This window comes from Pinus tabuliformis, chromosome 3_2 (genome assembly GCF_031772625.1).
Source record: "Pinus tabuliformis cultivar Carrire ecotype Pingquan chromosome 3_2, CPIR1, whole genome shotgun sequence".
Lineage (NCBI taxonomy): Eukaryota > Viridiplantae > Streptophyta > Pinopsida > Pinales > Pinaceae > Pinus > Pinus tabuliformis.
Window position 1 is genome coordinate 498,463,561 of NC_142302.1, and position 7,351 is coordinate 498,470,911.

A 7,351-nucleotide genomic window follows, 5' to 3' on the forward strand; every position below is an offset into this window, starting at 1 on the left:
ACCAAGCTGATTGGAAGTCAATTCTGACTTGTTTGACCAGCTTTGACTTTGCTGGCTAGGGTTTTACTACTACTGTAATAAAATTACATAATTGTATATTTGTACTATCTCTCTCTCTGTTGAATTATTGAAGATTATAGAAGAATTGATCAAAGGGTTTCCCCACATTGGGGCTTGTCTCTGGCTAGCCACCACATCTAGTGTCTCTTGTCTTGGCTTGTCTTTTGTCAATTTATTTATGTTCTATCATCATTTTACTTTATGTTAATGTGATTGCTAAACTGACATCGGGCTAACAAGAATAAATTGAAGTAAATTTCTATAAGCATAGAACATACCATAACTTAACAAAAGAAGACAAGGCTACACAAATAGGAGAAAAGATTTAGATTTTGATGGAAAGGCATTTCGTTGAAGCTATTTTCCAATTGTAGCTAGGAGAGGTAAAATGTGCACCTTCCTCTCCCATTCCTGAAGAAGGTGAGCATAATTCTTTTACTATCTTGAAAGAATCTTATGAGAAGATTGAGGAAAGAAACAAAAAGATCAGAGAAAATGTGGTCACTCAGTTGGAAGCTCAATCAATTCCTAGATATCAAACTAGATTGTTGTCAGCCATGGACCTGGAAAGGGATCAACTGAAGTTTTGTTTTACACATCTAATTACACTAGAATTTTCTTCTGTAGATGGATTTAGAACTGTAAATTTGACTATGAATGCAAAATATATTTAATTACCTAATAAAATAAATCTGCATAGGCAAACTGGGGAATTGATTTATAGTGACTTAAGAAAGACATCATTAGCAACAAGTAAGATAGAGGTATTTCTCAAAAAGGTGATTGATCAATTAAAGTTAGAGAAGGCCAACTCTAGATCCCTCCACACCCATAATGAGGAACTAAAAAAAATGATTATTAAGTAGGGTGTAAATCTTGAAGACATAACTGTTTTACAGGCTCTAATTCAGAGAACTGAATCAGATAACCACTATTTGAGGAGAAAGTTGAATCTACCTGCTACTGAGCATGTCTTGGCTCCAAATATATTTCAAATTGAAAAGGCGATGGGAATTCTCACTCATGAACTACCAGAAATAAATAAGGAGGTGGAAACTCTGAAGGAACTCAATACAAGGCTACAACAAAAGATTGACCATGTTTGTACAATTGTAGTGCAACAAAATTTTGAAGACCCTACTAATAAACTCACTAGGGTGATGTCTCAATTAAACATTTCAGAGGATGAATTAAGGAAAATATAGAAGAATTTGGATGATACTAAAGAAAAATTTAAGCATAAGGAGAGACAGCTGAACATGACTAAGAAAATGCATCACAATATGACAAAAATTATAAAAGAACCTGTGATGAAATTAAGGAATTAAAAGAAAAGGTAAAAGGTAAAATGTCTCTTATTCAAGAAAGAGAAATCATTTGGGATGGTATCAACCAATAAATAAACGCAATATGGGATCATATGTTGTTCATGGAATAAGAGAAAACAATGGTAAGAGATCTAGAAATGGTTATTTGATCCAATAAAGACAAGTCACACCAAAGTGCACAATTGGCAAAAAGGATGATTGATTTTCTGAATGTTAAGTCTTCCCTGGAGTTGAGGGAAATGGATATTGAAGACATAACATCCATTTTTTAGAAATAAATAAGATGGTGGAAAATAAGATCTACAGGAAAAATGCAGAAACTAGACTAGGAGAAATAATAGAATCAGTGTTGGCCTTTAACTCAAATTTTGACAAGAGAGTTAGAATAGGAGTACCTTCATGTTCGAACCAACCAAGAAATTTTGTTCCATGGGAGACATATGAAACTCTATTAGTGGAGGAAAAATGTAAAATCAATGCTTCTTATGAAAAAATAACAATTTTGAAAGGGCCAACAATTGTGAATCACTTGCAGAGAGATTTTCAATTATTATGGTTAATTCAGAATTTGTTCATTGAAAATACAACCTACAACAAAATAACCAATTTAAATATGGCTTATGACATATTGATTAAGTGTCCAAATTCTGACTAGTAGTGTGGAAGAAATGCTGAGATTTAATATCACCAACAAAAGGGGTGGAATCGGGGCCTTCCTCAAGCGAGCATGCACACGAATCCCAAGTGATTGAATAAGGTCAAAGAATATAATTTATTTTGGAGAAAGATATTATATTTTTTAATTTCAAGTGAAAACATTTTAATTTCTAAGTTTAGTTTTTGTGTCCTCATAAGGAATGAGTAGAACTAAAAGTAGTTTTGAAAGTAGTTATTGATAGTTAACAATTTTTGTAATAGTCCTCAATGTAATACTTCTTTTAAAAAGACATGGGGAACCATTAAAGGTGGTTTTGAATTTTTTCTCAAAGAAAAAAATTTTGTTTTGTAATGTCTCAAGACTTTCTTGGAGCAATTATTAAAATCTCTTGGTGATTCCATCTGTTTGCATAAAATGACGTGTTCTCTTTGTGTTTATGTACGTCATTGTGTATTTCGTCATATGAGAATGTGAAAAGAATAAGCAGGTCTTTAATAATAAAAAATATTTACTTTTTCTCAAGATAACTTATATTACATGTACATTTTCAATTAAAGAGACCTTAAAGAGCACTCCATATTCTCAACACTTCATCCTCTTAATCTTTCATAATTTTTTTCTAAGCTTGATGTACAAGATTTTATAATTACAACCTTACGCATTAAGTTTTTTACATGTGTTCTTTTTGTCACTCTACTGCAACTTCAAAAATCATTTTCATAGATAGTGTGGCCATCCGGGGAGGATTTAGTTTGTCTCCAAGATTTTTTTCTCATTGACTTTATAATAAATAATCTCTGAGAAAACCAAATGAGAAATGGTCAAACCAAGTTTTTCGTTTTGTTTAATGCATATGTCCTAGGCATTGACCTCTTCTCAGCCAAGGGTTATCTCTAGGGAAGCAATAGGGCACTGCGTTGATGGGTCCACATCATTAATGGCTTTATACCTAGCATCCCACTCGCAATCAACATAACTGTGACATCAACATCACTTTGCATATGGGCCTTTGTACACAATGGAAATGAAAAATTATAATTAGTGTATAAATTAATTATCATGCATGTAACTTAAAAAAATAAAATGTTGAAATATTAGGAATAAAAAAGTTTATCTCAATTGTTGGTCCATGTAGTTGTACATAGTGACTCTCCTCCACATGAGTGTCATGAGGTGAATGTGGAGGTGGAAGTGGAGGAGAATCCATGGAAACATGCACTGGTGGAGGCTGGTATGGTTAATCATTTTCCCCCTTAAATGACCTCACAAGATCATCCATGTAGTTAGGTTGTGTCTACATGTTATCATGAACTTATTAATATAAATTCAATCTAATATGAACTTAATTAATATAAATAATTATGTATAATTTGATGATATGTTGGATTATGGGGTCCTGACCCAGGTTCAGAGTTATTTAGCCAAACAAATCCCTACACTACTGGCCCTTTCGACATCAGCCCGCAAAGCGCGGATTGAAGTCTCACCCGAAGCAGTATGGGGGCATGCTGGAACCAAGTTTCCGCACCCTTGAGATGTCTGAGATGTCGATTTAGTCCAACTAGATCTATCTTCGTGTAGGTCGTTTCGTGCATTGTTCCAACCTTTAATACCTTCGCGATCTGTTATAATCATCTTTCGTGTAGCCCTAACCAACTGCTGAGATGCTTTCGCGCTGCTAGGGCAAAGAAATGCACTATTTCCCTAAACTACACCGCGTATCTTACTCATCTTGTTAACATATCTTAGTTAACTTCACGTAAACATATATTCTATCTTGCATTCACTTAATCAATACAATTATACACATTCGTACATCATATAAGTATTAGAAGTGAATTTCATACCCAAGATAATAGATGCATAAAATAGGAAATAACTACACATAAATGATAGGAAACTTCTCTTTATTAATACTTCCAACTGTTACAGACTCGACTCGCCCTACGCACTCAGCTGTAGGGGTCTACGCACTCAGCTGCGGACTACTAGGCCTTTGCACACTCAGCTGCAGAGCCTTCTCCTACTCTACGACCCAAAACTAGACTTTGCTCCACAAATCTATCTCGCATACATCATATGTTCATATTTTCTTATCCATTGATCTCTTAACTACTTAGAGCCTTGCTCTATTTATATAATCCCATAGATCTCTACAACCGACATTACAGTAAGAAAACTAAAGGTGGCCAAGCCTATGACTCTTTTACAAACTACGCACTCTGCGGCCACAAAATGCGGAGTCTTTACATCAGAATTACAATCCTTGACCAAAATCCGGGCTCTAAGCCCCAAAACTTCCCTTGGGGAATCCCGCACTGAATAGGCCCCCAACACAAAAATTGTGACTCGCCCTCGAGTCACTCTGTTGGTGCAGAGATCTTTGCACGAAGACCTCCCAACTCTGACTGGATCACTGCAAGCTCGGCAACGCACTGAGCGGCTGCCTACTGTACTTCCTCGATGCACTATTTAGTGATCACAGTGGCTAAATTGTTGTCCTAGATCCTTTCCTGCGTTGCTTGCATCTGCGTGAGATTAGCTTCAATGGAGGTTGTAATGGTGTACACCTCATCAATCCACGACTATGAGCAAACCTTCAAAACTGCTTCCTTATGCTGAGCAACATCCACCTGCTCCTTGAGCGCTTTAGCCTGCTGCATCCTGGCGAGCCTTTGTGTAAGGGAAACCATCTACGTGGTCCCTTTTACTTCATCGTATCTCTGTTGCAGCTCACGCGCCTCTGTCTCTAGGCGTTGTATGTTCAGGTCCTCCTGTAGGGTGGTGAGGACCTCGAACGACTACTCAAACAACTTTGTGTAGTCTATCACTACAGTGTTGACCACCACTGTTGCTTTGGTAATCACGGTGGCGCGCTATTCCTTAACCTCTGGCGGAGTTGAAGACTGCACCTTCAATTGCAGTTTTGCTATCTGAAGGTTCAGCTCCAGCTGAACCCTGGCCATTTCCTCTTTTTCCTCGCGCACCCCTACTGCTAATTTTCAGACGTGCACCTCCACTAGTTCTTCTACTTGGATGACCAACTCTGAGACCATCTAGTAGGCTTCCTCTACCACCTGCACTATTTGTCTATTCTGTGCCACTACTTTGTCGCACTATAGGCTCAACTATTCCATGTTGATGCATTGCTCGCTCATTACCTGGAGCGTGTGACCCTCCCTGGCTTGTAGTTCTGCAGTGACTCCATCCTGCAAAATATAGAGTGTCTCTCGAGGGAGCACAACCATGTTTAATCTGATTCCCTTCAACCTGCTGACCATAGGCCTGTTGGCCTCATTTTCTGTAATGAGTGCGCCATCTGGTAGCACTATTGTGTTAGTCATCTGAGCGCGCAACATTTCCTCGGCTGCAGATGTGCCTACTGCGAGGCTGGTGGACACAGTGCCAACCTGTGGAGTGCATACCTGCAACTCCTATATCTATGTCCGGAGAGCCCCCAACACCATCTAGTGTTGCTCCTCAAACTACTGGAGGGCCTCCGCGGTGACATCCCTCACCCTCTCACCAATATCATGGAGATCATGGAAAATTTTAGGGGCGAATTTTAACCCTTGGGCTAAATTAAGGGGTTTTATATTTTTATTGGGTGAATATTTTGTATCATAGTACATTGTGACAAATCGCCTCAAATTTATTTTATAAAAAAATTAGGTATGGAGGTTCGCCCACCTTATTTTAAGGGAGAGGGTAAAAAAAGTAAATTTAGCCCTTGAAATTAGGAGTTAGAATCTTCCATTCGCCCTCATTTTCAAGAAAATGTATTTATGATAGTTTAAATACAGCGGAGGTATGGTAAATAAATAGAAGCTCTTTTTATACTTACTCCAAAGGTATGGTAAATAAATAAAAATACAAATAAACTAGAGGGATGGTAAATAGCTAAAACCTCTTTTTATATTTAGTCCATAACCTTCTTTCTATTTAAGAAGGCTCAACAACGAGGTTTCATTTAAGTGAATCCTATGGGCCAAATACCATATTTATAAAAGAGGTATGGTAAATTAATAAAATAATAAATAAACAAGAGGTATGGTAAATAAATAAAACATTTTTTTATATTTACTCCATATGTCACCTTATATTTATGAACACGCAAGCGTGTAAACAAATAAAAATATAAATAAAGTGGAGGTATGGTAAATAAATAAAATCTCCTTTTATACTTCAAAGGTATGGTAAATACATAAAAATACAAATAAACTATAGGTATGGTAAATAAATAAAACCTCTTTCTATATTTAGTCCATAACCGTATTTCTATTTAAGAAGGCTCAAAAAAGAAGTTTTATTTAATTGAATCCTATGGGCCAAATACCATATTTATAATAGAGGTATGGTAAATTAATAAAAATATAAATAAACGAGAGGTATGGTAAATAAATAAAACATTTTTTATATTTACTCCATAAGCCACCTTATATTTAAGAACACTAAAAAAATGTGTTATATTTAGGTGAAGCCTATGGGCCAAATACCATGGGCCAAATCATTATTAATAGCATGCAAAAAAACATTATTAACCCTAATATTAGTACTAATAAAAATAAAGATGGCACATGGTATTGACCCATGGTATTCACATGGAATGCAGCCTATTTAAAGGGGGGAATTAAACTAGCATAGATCCATCTTTACTCTGGATCAAATATCGTGATATGCAAATTGACATAGAGTGAAAAGATATTTGATCCCTCTCGGGGCTTGGTAGATCAAGAGTAAAAATGGATCTTGTAATTTAATGTCACTTAAACATTTTAACTCGGTTAAAATAAAAAAATAAAATAAAAATCAATTATTAGTTTTAATAGTTTTTATAAATTACTAATAGTAGTTTTTAAGCTCCAAGTTTATGATAACCCATGGTAATACCATGGTATTCATGTCAGCATAGACTATTTAAAGGGGAAATTCTATAAGCTTAGATCCATCTTAATTCTGGGTCTACCAAGTGCTCAGAGGGATAAATAGATTTCATCCCTCTAAGAGTGGTAGATGTGGAGATAAGATGGATATAGGTTGGTTTTTATGATAATGAAGATATTAAATAGAATTAGGAAATTATATTGTAAAAAAAATATTAAGGTGAATGGTTAAAGCTACATTTAGTCACTTCACAAAATTTAGTAAAAAATACCGATATCTCCATTAATATTGGTTTTTCTGATTTAACAAAAAGAAAATCAAAACAATGAAATCTTAACTCTTTCTGCATCACCCCCACAAAAGAGAGATAGTCACTTCCGAGATTTCCCACCATTTTTCAAACATTCTCACTATGATATCT